This window comes from Oryctolagus cuniculus, chromosome 13, assembly GCF_051225735.1.
Source record: "Oryctolagus cuniculus isolate XC-2025 breed Fujian yellow rabbit chromosome 13, ASM5122573v1, whole genome shotgun sequence".
Taxonomy (NCBI): Eukaryota; Metazoa; Chordata; class Mammalia; order Lagomorpha; family Leporidae; genus Oryctolagus; species Oryctolagus cuniculus.
In genome coordinates, this window is record NC_142879.1 from 75,840,366 (window position 1) to 75,857,145 (window position 16,780).

Genomic DNA, 16,780 nt, shown 5'->3' on the forward strand with positions numbered 1-16,780 from the left:
CCTTTCCCTATAAGCAGCAGAAGTGGGTAAAGAAAATGAAGGGAAACAGAGAGAAAAAGAGAAGAGCTACACAGTCTCCTCACGGTGGGGATAAAGCCATTCTTGACTCTGTGATCACAAAAAGTTTGCTCCCACACTAGCAAAAATTTGTAAATAAAGCTTCACAGTGGCTTCCAGAGCAAACCAACTTGCACAAAGTTGGAAGTCCCTTTGTCACTTATTTTTCCTTGGCAACCCCTTTAACAGTAGCAGTTAATAAACTGCTTTAGAGTCAGTTTCATAATCATTTTCTTAACCAACTTATATCTCTTATATAAATAGAACATTTGAAGCGGAAGTTAAAAACACTCTTAAGAAGGTATTTAAAACAATTCCAATAAAAAGTTAGTTTATGCTGGTTTCAATTCAATTCATGAGTGTATGCCCTGCTCATATTAGACTGACAAGTACTGGAACGTGGACATCATGTTCTAAGTGCTGAATTTCAAATGAATATTCATACTAAGAAGGAGACATGGGAAGGAAATTACCATTTATTGGCTATCTACTATGTGCTCTATTGTATATATATGTTATCACATTTAATTTTTCCAATTAAATTTTATTATTAATATTACCCTTGTTTTACTTATAAGGAAGTTCACAGAGAAAAAGAACACCATATAGCCATGAAGCAGCAAAGCCACAATTTTTAAACCATGTTCATGAATGCAATGCCCACACTTTACTTTGATTATTATACATTGTGAGTAAAGAGAGTTTTATGTTTAGAATTTTTAAAAAGTAAAGGGGAAAATGGAAGGATTTTAATAAAGTAAAGAAGTGGGAAGAAGAAAATAAAAAGCTACAGCAGAGGGACAGAGGGATTCAGGTTATGCCACTGCTTTAGAAGGGAAGGAAACACTTTGTACAAGATTAGGAAGAATGGGGCAGGTGTTTGGCCTGGAGGTTAAGAATTCTGGCTGGGATGTCCCCATCCCATAACAGAGTGCCTGGGTTCAAGTCCTGTTTCTATTATCGATTCTAGCTTCCTGGCAATGCACACCTTGGCAGGTAGTAGGGGATGGCTCAAATAGCTGGATCCCTGTCACACATATGTGAAATCTGGATTGAGTTCCCAGCTCTCAGATTAAGCCTGGTCCACCCCTGCTGTTGTGTGCATTTGGGGAAGTGAACCAACAGATGGGTGCTCTCAATCTGTCCCCTTCTCTCCCTCTCAAATAAATACACTGATGTTTTACAAAGATTAGGGAACGGCTGGTTATAGCTAATGTGACCAACTCATTTAAATATATTGACACAGGGAAGACTTGACCTAAATGGGTTATTTCAAACTCACAACTCTGACAATCAGTAATCAGAAATAACAATGCAAAGGCAAGTATCTAGGAAGAGTGTTCAGCTCTAGAGCCTCCATTTCGAGAAAAGGTGGAGGTGAAGGAAGGTATCTGCTATTAGGAGAGAATATGTGCATGTTTGTCCTTGCAAAGAGGGAAGACTATCTGGATGAGAGTGAAGACAGTGTGGGAAGGAATAAGGCACAAAAAGAAGTACCTGTTTTAGAAACACAGTCAAATACAGAAGTAAAGGGGAAAACAAATCTCAAAGAGATGAGGAGAATAAACCAGAAAGCAATAAGATTGGTCGTCTACAGCAATGATCTGGGAGCGGCAGGAAAGAATGGGGGAGGGGCAACAAGGTAGGTAAAACGAGGACGTGACAGATGCTTCTTCAAATACATCTTTTTCATATATTTCTGATGTTTGAGAACTCAACCAGGGTAGGAAAAAATCCTAAAAATTAATACAAATGGAAACAAATGGATTAACCATATTTCAAATGAATACCCTAACTATATTTGGAGAGGAAATAAAGTAAGCCAAGTAAATTTCATGTGTTATGGTAAAATCTATTAAACATAAAATGTGCTATTTATTTTTTAAAGATTTATTTATTTATTTGAAATGCAGAGTTACACAGAGAGAAAGACAGAGATCGATCTTCCATCTACTGGTTCACTCCCCAGATGTCCACAAGGGCCAGGCCAAAGCCAGGAACCAGGAGATTCATCCGCGTCTCACATGTGGGTGGCAGGGGCCCAAACACTTGGGTCATCTTCCACTGCCTTCCCAGGTGCACTAGCAGGGAGCAGGATTGGAAGCAGAGCAGGTGGAACTTGAACTGTCACCCAGATGGGATGTAGGCATTGTAGGTGATGACTTCACCTTCTGTACCACAACGCTGGTCACAAAATTCACTATATAACTTTTCAGTGTCATTGATTATATTCACAATGATATATAACCATTACCATTATCTATTTTCAAAATTTTTCATCAGTCTAAACAGAAATTCTATACTTATTAAACAGTAATTCCACCTTATTTCCTTCCTTCCCATCAGTCTTTCCAAGTAAATTTTAAATATCAACTATATACTCACAAATGAAAGATTAAAAAAAAAATCTGTGGATCACAAAAACTGACCTCAGGACTGACATTGTGGTGTAGCAGGTTAAACTGCAGACTGCAGCACCAGCATCCCATTTGGTTGCAGGTTGCAAGTCTTGGTTGCTCTACTTCCCATCCAGCTCCTGCTAGTGCACCTGGGAAAGCAGCAGAAGATGGCCCAAGTGCTTGGGCTCCTGTACCCACGTGGGAGGCCACAGGAAAGCTCCTGGTTCCTGGCTTTGGCGTAGTCCAGTCCTAGCTATTGCAGCCATTTGGGGAGTGGGCCTCCAGATGGAAGACCTCTCTCTCTCTCCCCCCCCCCCCTCTTTTGCTCTCCCTGTAGTTCTGCCTTTCAAATAAACAGATCTTTAAAAAAAAAAAACCAGAAAAACAAAACACAAAAACTCACTAAACTTGATACATTGATATGGATTAGCAATCATAACTGGAATTATCAGCATAAACTCATACTTTCAGGAGTGAGTGTTTAGCCTAGTAATTAAGACACCCATGCCCCACACCAGAGCACTTGGGATTCAATCCCTGGCTCAGCCTCCTGACTCCAGCTCCCTTTTGATGCAGATGCCCTAGTCCAGCCATTGCAAGCATTTGAGAAGTAAACCAGTGGGTGACAGCTCTCCATCTGTCCTGTCTCTCAAATAAATAAAAATGTCTGATTCCAGGGCCACAGTTGGGAAGTACATGGGAGAGCCTAGATCATCATTTTGGGCTAGAATGTAAGGAAGAGCTCAAAAAACAATGACAGCATACCCAAAGGACATAGGAGGGAGCCTGAGGGGCTCCCATGGGCCAAATCAAGGACAACTTAAGCATCAACATAAATAACAGCAGCACCAGAGTACGCACATTGCTTAAAAAGCCAAGCCTGAGGTACAGCACTGAAGATGCCATTTATCACATCAGCACCCTATATCCCATAACAGTAGTTCAAGTCTTCACCTACTTCTGGAGTGGCATTGTGGTGCAGCAGACTAAGTTGCTGCATGGAACATTGGCATTCTGTTTGTCATCCAGCTTTCTATTGATGCATTGTGGAGGCAGCAGACAATAGCTCAAGTGCTTCAGGCCTCTGCCACCCATGTGGGAGACCTGGAAGGCATTCTGGGCTCCTGGCTTTGGCCTGACCCAGCCCTGGCAATTGAAGGCAACTGGGGAATGAAACAACAACTGGAAGACCTCCCTTTCTGTCTCTTTTCTGCTGCTAAACCTTTCAAGTAGATGAAAGTAAACTTACCCCCCCCCCCAAAAATAAATAAAAAGAAAGGTGTACACTGATAGACTCAATATGTGATAAGTTAGTGGGAAAGAAGGGAAAAATCTTTAAAGTAGAATGTCAACTAATACATTCAGTAGGATGGAATTAAAATTTTACCATCCACTATTAGTAATAACTGACACAATTAAAAATCATCAATGGATGCTAAAGCTAGTAGGTAAAATGTGATGAGAAATAGAAAATTTACATAGTCTCAAAGTATTCCCCCCAAAATAGTTAACAGTATAAAGAAGAAGATAATAACTTGACAGTGGAGAAACCGGCAGACACTGTTTGAAGCAAGTTAAATTACCATCAAATCGGGGCCAGCGCTGTGGTGTAGGCCATATGGGTGCCGGTTCGAGTCCCGGCTGTTCCACTTCCAATCCAGCTCTCTGCTATGGCCTGGGAAAGCAGTAGAAGATGGCCCAAATCCTTGGTCCCCTGTACCTGTGTGGGAGACCTGGAAGAAGCTCCAGGCTCCTGGCTTTGGATGAACTCAGCTCCAGCCGTTGCTTCCATTTGGAGAGTGAACCAGCGGGTAGAAGACTTCTCTCTTTCTCTCTCTGCCTCTGTAACTCTGCCTTTCAAATAAATTAATTAACTAAAGAATGAAAAAGAGTAGCCATGACTTCAACTTGGGTGGGTGGCCCAAGCAATAGATTAATCTGCTTTGCCACAACATTCATCCCCCTCCTTTAGGTTTAAGTAACCAATCTAATTTTTTTTTTTTTTAAATAAGGTTCATTTATTTGAAAGGTAGAGTTAGAGGAATAAACAGAGAGCGAGAGATAATCTTTGATCTACTGGTTCACTCTCCAAATGGCCTCAACAGCTGCTACTGGGCCAGGCTGAAGCTGGGAGCCTAGAAATCCATCTGGGTCTTCAACGTGGGTGGCAGGAGTCCAGGCACTTGGGCCATCCTTTGCTGTTTTCCAAGGCATATTAATAGGGAACTAGATCAGAAGTGGAGCAGCTGGGACTCAAACTGGTGCTCATATGGGATGCTGGCTTCATAACCAGTGGCTAACCCGCTGGATCACAACGCCAGTCCCTATTAACACATTCTTTTTAAGGACCAAATAGCTGTACTGACCAAAATCTGCAGGTAAGTCAAACGTGCTTGGCTTGCAGCTGTAAACCTACATCCCTTATACCCAATCAATAACTGTACATGAATCCACTACTTCCTTATTCATTCCAAAACATACCTGTGAACTTACAGAAATAGCAAGTATAGAAACCAATCAACTTATAAAACAAAGTTACCGGTGATTTTCCCTGCTTCAGAAGCACAAAATGCAGTTCCCTGTTTTTTCTTCTTTATTGAGTTAACTAGGGTTCAGAGAAGGTCATAAACTCACCCAAAGTTATACAGTGAATTAATTTAGAGCCGGAAGTAGAATTTAAGCTGTTAAGTCTTCTCTATCAGAGTTCTTTCTACTGTTTCACTCTGTCACCTTAATACCAAAGAGTTTCCTCTAGGACAATTTCTTCATCACATTTAAGTGTACAATTATTATTCTTTCACAGTTTGAGGGGCCTTCTAGAAATTGAAAATATCTTGCTTTCTGTATTTGTAAAACATAGGAACATCTATTTGATACAAAAAACAAATTATCAAGTTCACATTTGAAAACTAAATGTACTAAACCTGCTGTCTATTTTGTGGGTTAGAGAGATAAAAGTCTCTTGTTCATCTCCAATTTAATTTACTTAGACCACCACATTTTATAACATATGGACCTCTTAAAGAGGTTTCTGGAATTTTGTTGAATATTGTTGACTTGGAGGTATTATTTAAAGGCAACTTTGAACAGGTTAGGGACCTCAGATATTGAAATGTAACTGAAGGCACTTAAGATACACTCAAGTATTGTACCACATGCTGGGAAAATAATATCTTAAACACCCTAATATTTTAAGGGCATTCTTTTGTAATGTGAGTAACTTTTTCTTAATTTATTTCTTTGTTCCTGTGAACACTATTTGCTGGAGTTGCAGAAAATGGTATTAATAGGTTATACAGTTTAAGTGTTATGCAGTCAACAGTACCCTTTACCAAAATTAATGTTTTCCAAATTACAATGCAAATGGCTTATTGAGTGGCAAAGAGTTGATTTTGGTAACCTCAAGGGTCAAAAGAGAAATTACTCAGAAAATGGCAATCCCTATCAAAATCTCAATGACATTATTCACAGAAATAGAAAAATACTCTTTAAAAGCACATGGAATTACAAAAACTCTGAATAGACAAAACAACCTAGAGCAAAAAGAACAAAGCTGGAGAGCATCACAACACTTGACCTTAAAAACCTATTACAAAGCTATGTAACTCAAAACAGTATGGAACTGGCATAAAAACAGTCACATAGCCCATATGTTAAAAAAACAGTGAACCCAGAAAGAAATCTATATATTGAGAGTCACCTGAGTTTTGACAAAAGCATCAAGAACATATATTGGAGAGAGGACAGTCTTCAATAAACAGTGTTGGAAAAGCTGTAATCCATGTACAGAATGGACCTAGACCCCTGTCTTTCTTCACGTAAAAAAAAACAACTCAAAACGGACCAGACTTAAAATATAAGATCTCAAAACATGTAACTACTAGAAGAAAACATAGAGGAAACAATACATTAACCTGAACAAATATTTTTTGGATATGACTCCAAACGCTCAGACAACAAAAGCACCCCCTGCTCTTGCCCAGTTACCACCTCCCTTCAAGGCAACCACCAACCCAGTCTTCCAAGACCAGAAGGGTTGTTTACAGCGTTTGAAAGGCTTTTTCAGACTGTGTGCAGTAGATTCTGGTCCAGTTCCTGCACTCATGTGGGAGATCCAGACTGGCTTTTGGGCTCCTTTTTCTGGCATGGCCCAGCCATGGCTGTTGTGGACATTTGAGCACTGAATCAGAGGATGAAGGATCTGTTTTTCTGTTTCTGCCTTTCAAAAAAATTATTTACATTTATCCATTCTACTGCTGATAGGCCTTTGCAGCTGCTTTTGTATTTGCTATCTTTAAAAAAAAAAACTCACTGATTTGTTTATTTTCATTCTATTTGAAAGGCAGAGAAACACATAGAGAAACAGAGACGCAGATCTTCCACCCACAGGTTCACTCACAAAATGTCTCCAACAGCTGGAGCTGGGCCAGGCTGAGCCAGGAGCCAGGAAATCAGCCAGGGTCTCAGACATGCTGCCTCTCAGGGTGTGCATTCTTGGGAAGCTGATCTGAAGCAGAGGAGCCAGGGCTTTGTGAACCCAGGCACTCTAGTATTGGACTCAGGTGTCCCAAGTGGCACCTGCTGCACCAAGTGCCTACTCCTGTATTCGTCCTCATATTACTTTCTTTCAAAAAGGTTTCCAAAAATTGTACAAGCTTTAGGCCTCAGGATCTGTTTCTAGGTATATCGATATGAGTAAGCATCTTACATTCTTTCAAACATCACTTTTAGGATAATAGCATGGGAAGGCAAGATGCAAACTATCTGTGAGCTATCATTTTCTACCTGGTATGTCTTCATAAACGTTCACTGAATAAATGCCTACTGGGAAAGTACAATAAAGGTCTACTCAAAGGACACCATGTACAGTTACAGAAACATTAGCTCCGGTGTATCTTACATTTCAACTGCCATTACTGTATAGACACTACTTCTCTCACTAGTCTCTTCTCAAAATTACACACATGTAATTTATCATGTGATAAAAAAAACAAAAAGGTACAAGAACCAAGGAACCTTATTCTGTTTATCTCTATGCCACCGACTAGCTTTCAAGACCTAAGTGAAGTCACTTCATTACTATGGGCCTCTGTGGCCCAATTTTTGAAGAGGGATCCCTAACTGGAAGAAAAGAATGATAAAGGGCAAGCGTTTATATTGTTTATTAAAGTAGTACTAGCATTCTGCCATATTTTCATTATATTCTCATTCACATTACAAATATCTACAGGTGAAATCAAACAACTACTTTTTACAGAAATTTCACTCTTTGAGTCATAGAGAACAGAGCAAGAAATTCCAACTTTCTTTTTTAATGGTCACCAACAACTCTAGGCTAAGAAATGTGTCTACTTATTTTACTCAAACCTTTTAAAATATGGAGAAATTAATTATATGAAATACATTCAAATATAAAAGAAAGCAAAAAACTCCTGGGAAGCCACACCTTTATACCCATCAGCTCTATCCCTAATGTTGATTCCCAAAGTGACAAATTTAGGTATCTTTTTTAAAACTCAAAGAATCAATATTGATCACTTTTGGATTTATGAGATTTACAGAGACTGGCAATTTTCTCCCTTTTTAAGACACTCAACTAAATTTGTGATTACAAAAAAAGAGAATAAAAAGTAAAAGTATTTTAAAAACCCAAGAAAGGACAATAATAATAAAACAAAAAGTCAGAAGCAGAATCTCCATAAAAAGACAAAATAAAACACAGTGGGTAGACAGGAAAGTGGGCGATTTTGGAAAAAGAAGTTTAAAAGATTTGAAAATCAGGATGACAGTTTTATTTAGATTTGCTAAAGATAAAGGAAGCAAATCAAAGTAAAAGTGATAGGCTTAGCACTGTCCTACTTCTAGTAAGGAAAAAAAACTGAAGGAAGATCATGCACTTCGCAAAGTTTAAATAATCTATTTGAGTAGGAGAAAAAATATTTTAAATAGATGAAAGAAAACTTAGACATAGAAGATTCCAGTAGGAATAATAATTCTGGGCTATGCTCCAAAGATGCAGATAATTAAATCAAGGAAGTCTTGCAACTTTTAGGGCAGTATATCTGCATTTTCAAATAAGCTGATTAAACACACAAAATGTGATGAAACAACAGCCATGATTCTGTACACAGAGCTCACATACGTGAATACGTAAGACTGTCTTGTCCCTACTCTCTTTCTCTGCTACTCAATCATCTCAGTGCTAGTAACAGTATTCCAGTAGCCGCTAGGGCATTAAGTTGTTCTTCACATTTAAATCTTATAAAAACCAACAGAGAAACTTAGAGAAAACCATCTGTACTTTAAAATACCTGCATGTGGCCCATTTCATTCAAAAAATGAATTCTTAATTAAATTCAGAGAAAACCAGGTCCACAGTCTGAAATATGGGGATGTCTAAACATGAATCTATTGTTTTCAGAAATAATTCACCTTATTTAAAAAACACACACACACACTTTACATTATTTTAGGAAATCAACCCTAAATAATTGCATCCCCTTTCTTTTATTAGTGCTTGCTGTGTTACGACTAATCAGGAACAAAGAAAAGGAAAGAGCACTGCATAAACTAATTTACTTACACATAAAATTCTTTTGGTCATTAAGTGTCTCTCTCTATTATACAGAAAAGAAAAATAAGTAGTAGAAAGGAAAATAAACTTTTTTGCAAATCCACTTGTAAAAGTTTAATAGTTAATATGAGATTACTATCACTTGCTTCAAGCTTGATTATTTTTTGTCAGTAAAATTAGTCCTATGAAGACAAAAAAAAAGAAGCATTGTTTTTTAATTTGCTTCTTTTATCTATTGCCTTTCTGATTAAAGCAGAATTAAAATGTTCTCCGTGAAAATCTGCCATTTTTGCAATGTACTTTTCATTGGGAGATAAAGATTTCTGCTTTTTCTTTTCTTTTTGGAGTAATTAGACACCAGGGACTTTGGGGGGTAAATTCACCAAACTAGATATGTTTTAAAAGGACCATTGTTCTATGTTTAAAGCTCTAATTTTCTTAATAATGCATTAGGCCGGCCACACAAAGATAACTTTTGAAAAGAGACAGTCAACTTCTCTTTCACGCCACTTTTCTACAGCGGGCCAGCCCCACTCTTCATGCCTGCTCGCTCTAGAAGAACAGCGGCTGTTTTCACCGGAGCTTTGCACACTTTCTCTCAGACCTTTTAGTTTTCTCTTTCTCATGGCCCAATCCATCTAATCCGGCAGTAAAATAAATCGAACTAATGTTGGAGAAAGATTGTCAGTCTTCAGCCAGAAAGAGAAATGGCTAAGTAGGGGGAAATGCAGACCCATATTATAAAGATTAATAAACACAAGGCTCAAAGATCATCATTTAGAGGAATTTTCAAAGAAAACGGTTACAATTTCCAGAAATAGTGCCAGATGTCTATATTACCTTCAATTTAAATGGTTAAATAAATAAACAATCTATGAAGTGTGGATAAAGAGAGAAAGCAAATCACAAGGAGGACCAATTACGACAGCAACAGAGTATACTACTGACTGTCACAGAAATAACAGCTGACATCAGCATGGACGCTGCTTTCACTCTCTGCACTCCAGATCGCAGCCAAGAGCGGGGAACTTCATTTACAACAAGGAGGACGTGTAACTGGTGCTCTACATGAATACCAAGGGAAAAAGCACATCTGATCGAACTGAGAAGTTAAACTCTTGAAGTAGACAGCAAAAATCCAAGATATACAGTGATGGCGTCTAGAAAGGCTTTCTTTTTAATAGTCTTGATGAAGGAATACTACTTGAGTTCACTGCATAATTTCTTTAGTTTATGTGTTCTGAACAGTTACATGGTTTTTATAGTTAATTTGTTAGAGAACCCTTTCTCATGGAATCTGCATCTAGAAAGAAAAAAGATTCAATCTCCATTTTTTCTCACCTTGTGGTCATATTCTCCACAAAAAATTAACCCAAAAACTAAGACAAAACATACACTTTCAGAGTCCATATTTTTATATATATTCGTGAAATATAAGCCATAAAAATATTAATCTGAGTATAAAAGGGAAAAAACAAGAAAACATTTAAAATGTTTCTTGTCTTGAACCATATAGAACTTATTTACATATTTAGGTTAGAACAGAAATCTAAAGTGATGAAATACCATCATCTCTTGCTAAAAATAAGAAGTCATTTTTCCCACCATCATTCCCCAACTGAGGAAGCAGAAATCTGATTTATACAGGAAAGCCCATGGGTAAGAGACACACACACATACTCATACACACACACTCAAACTTCAAAAAGTAAGTATGTTAACGAGTAAACTCAGGTTACATTTTTAATCTATAAATGTCTTTTAATGTTCACTTCATTTCTTTAAAAATAATTAGTGCCTACAACTTTGTTAGTATAGGTTTAAATATAGAGCAATTAATGATTGCCAAAAATGTGACTTTAATCTGTTCCTAAATTTCTTCATTCTTAAAATGTCTATAAAATTAACTACACTCTTGAGCTCCATTTAAAGAAATAAAAACAGGAAGATGTATACTTTACTTGACAAGCTCACAGCTTTAAAAATTCATTATGAGCTTGGCAATCATATTTTCAGCGCATTTTACTATTACCTATCGATCCTAGCCGCACTTGACTTATCTACAGAGATAAAACTTATCTCGACCTTGCTGAATACAAACAGCCTAGACTAAACCCTGTGATGGCCCCTGTGGGGGGAAACAGATAATCATGACCAAGATGATACAAGGGCTGTAAGTACTCAATACAAATGCTTCAATAAAATGAAAACTTGTTTTTCTTAAAGATGGAAAAACAACAGCTATGCTAGAGACAAATGGCATCAAGCTATTTTCTCTAATCCACCTAACATTTTAATCAAGAAACTACACAGCCTCCTAATATTCTTCTGTTTTTTGCCTGGCTCTTCAAAACACCTGGCCCCATCGGTCTTAAGATGCACCTTAAGGCACGAAGGAGCATGGCACAAATACAAGGAAGAGGGAAAACATTAGAATGTCTTCCTTTGGGTGCCATCAAAGAAACTTAGGAAAAAAAATGATAGAAAGCTTTCCTAAGGTGCATTTATATTTTCAGTTCAGACCTTACTTATTTCAAGTGACTAAAACAGTCTAAAAACTACACCTACAGTGGCTAATGCACGGAAGTTGTATCTAAATGTTTTTCTTAAACTTATATGATAGCTTCCCTCATCAATCTTAGTCATCTTTCAAATTTTACTCCTACTTTTTATTGTCAAAGTAAACAGCTAAGTAAATGTTAAGTTATCTATTGTGCTTTCCTAAGTTTGCCATATACAAAGTAAGCCAATGCCAGCCTTTTTCCACCTTTTAAAATAAAAGCCTGTTTTGAGAAAAAAAAAAAATTGAGCAGTCAGTGGACTTAGAGTATTTCATAAAATTAAAAAACAAATTTGAGGAAAATGCTAATTCCCTAATTTCACAATTTCCACCTACTAAAGATTAAAACAAACTATTAAGATTCTTTATTCTCATACTTGCCTTTTACAAATATTAAAGCACGGAAATTAATTTCAAACATTATTTTAAAATTTTAAATTCCAAAAAATTATAGAGCAAATAATCTATAATTTGGTTTTGAATAAGATTTCTGTTTGTATTTAAACTACTTATGGAGACTCTGGGATTTGTGGATAAATTAGAACTTCATAAATTACATACTGATAACTTAAAATCCAGGCTTGGATTCTCTCTAACCTCCCTGCCCCCAAACAATTGCCAAGGTAGCCAAATGCACACTTGATGTCATTTTACAAACCACTTATGTTCTTTTAAGAGAGAAAGAGAGGGATAACTTTAATTGTGCACTAATATTCATTGTCTTAGTAGTTTGATATCTGTATTAACACTGTTTGATTTTAAAGCCGGAAAAAAGAATTATATAGGGAATTGGCTAAGTAGATCAGCGGTAAGCAGGACACCACGCAGATACATTTTAAAAAACCCTGTAAGAATGAGTTGTCCTCTATTATTATTCAGGGCACCTGAACACAAAATATTATTACTACGGCACATTAACTCCACTATTTTTCAAGATAGAACCAAGAATGTTAAACGTTCCCTATTGAATAATTTGCTCAGAGCACCTAAATGAAACATGCTGTAATTTTATATGTTTTCATCTACAGTATTGCTTAGTGCTGATAAACAGCAATACAACTTTCTATAGTTTAATAGATGACAGTTTTGGCACTGGCTATAGACAAGCATAGACTTAAAGAAAAAAATAACACTACCCACAACTCTGCCACAAAGAATAAGGCTCGATTGCTAATTATACAGGGAACTGATTTTAATTACACAGAGAACATTGCTTTTAAAAACACTTTCCAAACTGCAAAGGCAGAGCGGGGGTAGTTAGCGAAGCGATCAAACACCTCTCTCGTGTGACAACAGTGCCCTCTACTGGCAAGTGTAGAACTTTGCAGGTTAAAAGATGACAGTTTTTCTTAGAACAAACTTTAATTCTGGAAATTTTGCTAATTTTCGTTAATATAAATAATGAAATTCAAGTTGTGTCACTTTAAACCTAAATCAATATTTAATTTGACTTTTGAAAAGTTCCCTGATTAAATTTACAATTTTGAAATAACTGAATTCAAGAAACCTGGTTTCCAGCTACATACCATCTGGCTAAAAGACAAACTGTGTTTATTTTAAATGATGAACAAATATTAAAAATAGGTGGGAAATTAATATTTATTAATCTAAAGTTCACATACTTAGTAAAAGAAACTAAAAGCTCATTCATTAAATCTATGAATCTTTATTTCTCAGTCCATCATACATACAATGTCATAATGTCAAAACAGCAATACGTATTTGTAATCAACCTAGATTCAGAGAAAACTTACTTATTCACTTACTGCTTTTAACCAACAAGTACTTCTTTAAGCCAGCAAGTATTTCTGTAACAATATCCTTGGTTTCACCAATAAAACAATGTATGCCAAGCGTACAGACCGCAATAAGTGAATAACATTATTAATTGTGATTAGTGATCATTACTAATACCAGTATAGTTCCTTTGCTTGAAGTAAAAATTCTACCACTTGATAAAGTCACAGGAAATTTACAAGAAATCATACATAAGACTTCAAGATACTTTGACTTTAAAATCTTTGAGATAGGAAACTTTTAAAAAGTGCATAAAGCTTAAGAACAGCCTAACAAGCCACTGACCTCAATGTATTACTACTTTTCATCTCCAGCAAAAATAAACTACTCCATATATCTATAATGCAGAAAATTTTCTTTTGTCTCTCCTTATGTATAAAACAAATGATTTAAATCAGTTACCTAAAATCTAAGTCGTGGAAATTAAACCTTTAAAAGCAGTACAAAAACTTCACCAACTGTATAGGAAACCAATTTGTTTTACATAAAATGAAAGACTGCATTTCAACAAAAGCAGTGTCTCGCATACATTCTTCCAGTATCTCAAATATGGAGGACTGGGGAGGGGGCGGGTGGAGGAAAGGATCAAGAACAAAGCAGCCCCAGCAGGAAATCGTCAGGCTGGAGTGTGAAGTCTTGAGGGATGGGGGTGGGGGTGGGGGTGCCAGCGCGGTGACATCCAAGAGGAGGACTCCAGAGGAAAAAAGAAGGAAGCAAAAATCAGAGAGAAGCCGGTGAGGTTCCTTTGCTGGGTTAGGACAACGGACTTTTGAAGTAAGAAGAGCTGGTTTTGGGGGTACCGAGTTAATCACGCTCTTCTTCTGTAAAAGACCCTCACGTCTCACCACTAGTTACAGTTCCAATTTTATAACAGAAATTAAAAGAAAAACCACATTTACATGAAAAAATAGTTTTACAATGAACCAACAGAAAAATATCTTCTATTAGGAAGCAAATCTCACATACAGACGCAAAAAATAATTAGGGAAACAGCAGAGTTACCACCGGGAATACAAATGGAGAGTCTCACAGGCTGATGCAGCTGAGGCTGGGGCTTCTTCTACACCTAGACTCCCGGAAACAAGCCAGAACTGGTTTCTGATATACAGTAGTTCCAAAGTACAATTACTCTGAGAATTCAAGACTCAAAGAAGAAAGAGTGCCGCATTACGAAGGCGAGAGCATCAAACTGATCATGATGTCTTGGGACCAGTTTTGCTGCTTCCTTTTCCTAAGGAGTGATGCCTCTACTAGACATGCAGGGGAAAGCCAAGTCCTTAGAGCAGGCATTTTTGATGCTGAAACCTACATTACTGTTTGTATAACATTCTGGACATCCTACACTTTTCCTAATTATCTAAATTTTTCAAAAACAGGATCCTCACTTGAAATGCCTAAATTTAAGCTTGTAAAAAATGAGACCATGGCCTGATGACACCAGTAATAGGCTGTGCCCTCAGAAGCGTTAACTGACCATGTTCATGTGTGTGTGGGGCGGGGGGTTTCATAATAAAGAACTAGGTAAATGCAATAGGACACATCTAGATAATGCAATACTTAGTGGGATAAGTTGACATGGAAAGACATTCATAATAATAATAATAATAATAATAATAATAAAAGATGGGGGGAAGGGTTCCAAATCAGAACAGAAAACAGGTATATGGTATGATCCCATTTTGAAAAAAAGAAACATCTTCAATATATAGTGCATATTATATGTATCTCATTTACATATATTATATAAGTTGTATATAGACACACCCTGGGGGGGAATCAGGAAGGATACACCCCATTATCGGATTACAAGTGATGTTCTTTTATCTTATCTGCATTTTAAATTTTTTCTAAGATTAATATCTGTCATAAAGTTTGTATAAATTCAAATTGTGTACCTAAAAAGTTTATGGTTTTAACCACAATGTTACACTGTTTCCACCATATGATCACTACAATTGTACTACAGTGTTGATGTTATTACATAAGTATCGTTTGCTTATCTTCTGTTGAACAGTGGTTTTCTATTATTTAAGACAGAACATTTCACTCACTAAATATACTAAAATCTAAAGTTTTTATAAAGTAGGAGGACATGAGAATATAGCATGAAATGAAATATGGAATTATTCTATGACGTGTGGGTTTTCACTGTAAATCTGCAGTTAAAATTTTATGTTTTTCTTCTGAAAAATATGGGTATTAATACTTGCCTTCCAGTATTATGAATAAAACAGATAATGATTAATATTGTATTTATAGTAATTACTATAATAAATAAATCATTGGTGCTACTGTTTACTTAGTATCTTCTAGGTGATAAAAGACATAGCACTGAGAACTACATAGATTATCATTCCCTTTTCACTTGTTAAGTGGGTATTATTTATGATCTACATTATATAAGAGGTCTTTAAAAGTTCATGGAAAATAGATTTTATGAGAAAACTATGCATGGACTTCCAATCTTTTTACACCAAAATAAACTTGTCTTTTAACTTAATTTTCCCATTAATTTTATGAAGTTATCCCCATACAAAAGAGGAAATGATGCTTGGAATATTAAAGTCATTCACTCAACAAAAACATGGCTGGGATGGATGTTGTGGCACAGCAGGTTAAGCTGCCACTTGGAACATTCATAGCCCATATCTGAATGCTGGTTAGTTACTCCACTTTCAACCCAGTTCCTTGCTAATGTGCCAGAGAGGAGGTTAATGATGGCTCAAGTACTTGAGTTCTTGCCACCCACATGAGTGACTTGGATGGAGTTCCTGGCTTCTGGCTTCGGCCTGACCCAATCCCCAAGCTATTGCAGCCACTTGGGGAGTAAACCTGCACATGGAAGTTCTCTCTCTCTCTGCCTTTCAAATAAATAATAACTAAATAAATAAATCTTTAAAAATAACCTTAAAAAACATGGGTTCTAGAAGGTTATTTCAGGACTGTTTTCCCACAGAGCTCATGGTTTACATGGTCTCCTTTCCTAACTAATTATAATTGTACTATTGTTGTTTATGATGTTGCTATTACATAAATATAACTTGCTGATCTTCTGCTGGATGGTGGTTTTGTATTATTCTTATTTCATACAGAACTTTTCACTCATTAAACAATATACTGAAACTCTAACTTAATTTTGACTAACAAATACACCAACCTTACTTCCTATTTAAAAGCTGTGCAAGACCATACTCTTCACCCTTAAGTTTCTAGTAGCCATCCTGTCTCATCCATATTTAAATGCCACATGGAAAGAGTGTGAACCTTCTTCAAATTCCATATATATTCCCAGGTACTGTGGATATTATAATGGCAAAAGCACAATTAGGCTAATTCAGAGCCAGAGGGTGATTTTTAAATTAGAAAGTTAGGAACTACTTGCCTTTGAGCTCC

The 16,780-nt window shown here is 36.6% G+C and overlaps 1 protein-coding gene and 1 non-coding gene across 6 annotated transcripts in view; one reads left to right on the forward strand and one right to left on the reverse strand.

Moving 5' to 3' along the window:
• The window catches only part of TAF3 (TATA-box binding protein associated factor 3), a 216,230-nt gene that overhangs the window by 152,698 nt on the left and 46,752 nt on the right, over positions 1-16,780 (reverse strand). The window lies entirely within an intron of this gene.
• Positions 14,812-14,882, forward strand: LOC127483621 (small nucleolar RNA SNORD49). The gene has a single exon (XR_007910059.1). It is a non-coding gene; the product is annotated as a small nucleolar RNA SNORD49 (small nucleolar RNA).